This window comes from Gavialis gangeticus, unplaced genomic scaffold, assembly GCF_001723915.1.
Source record: "Gavialis gangeticus isolate Ggan-Ray unplaced genomic scaffold, GavGan_comp1, whole genome shotgun sequence".
In the NCBI taxonomy this organism is placed as follows: Eukaryota; Metazoa; Chordata; order Crocodylia; family Gavialidae; genus Gavialis; species Gavialis gangeticus.
In genome coordinates this window covers 1,926,278-1,926,604 of record NW_017728981.1, presented here as the reverse complement: position 1 = coordinate 1,926,604, position 327 = coordinate 1,926,278, and the positions used below count along the sequence as shown (strand labels likewise).

Genomic DNA, 327 nt, shown 5'->3' with positions numbered 1-327 from the left:
ATGGGGCAGCAGGCAGGAGCAGGGCCTTCCTGGAGCAGAGCTGGGGGGGGGGTCAGGGCAGGGACACACAAATGGGGGAGACACCCCTCCCCGCTAAAGTGTCTACAAAGTTAGGGCCCGATCCTGGGGGGGGGGTTTCTCTTGGATTAAGGGAAGGGGGGTATTTAAAGGGCCGGCGCGCGGGAGTGGAAGCAGCACGTCGGGGCGCGGCAGCGGGGCCCCGGGCAGCAGCCGCGCGTGTTACTGGCCGGTGACGTGCGCGCGCGACACACGAGTGTTGCTCTCACATTCACTATTACTATTGCTATCGGTACGGGGGGGGGGGGG

At 65.7% G+C, this 327-nt stretch overlaps 1 protein-coding gene across 1 annotated transcript in view; it reads right to left on the bottom strand.

The window, feature by feature from the left end:
• BAZ2A (bromodomain adjacent to zinc finger domain 2A) overlaps nt 1-327 on the bottom strand; it is a 27,750-nt gene that overhangs the window by 7,433 nt on the left and 19,990 nt on the right. The gene's annotated exons all lie outside the window — the stretch shown is intronic.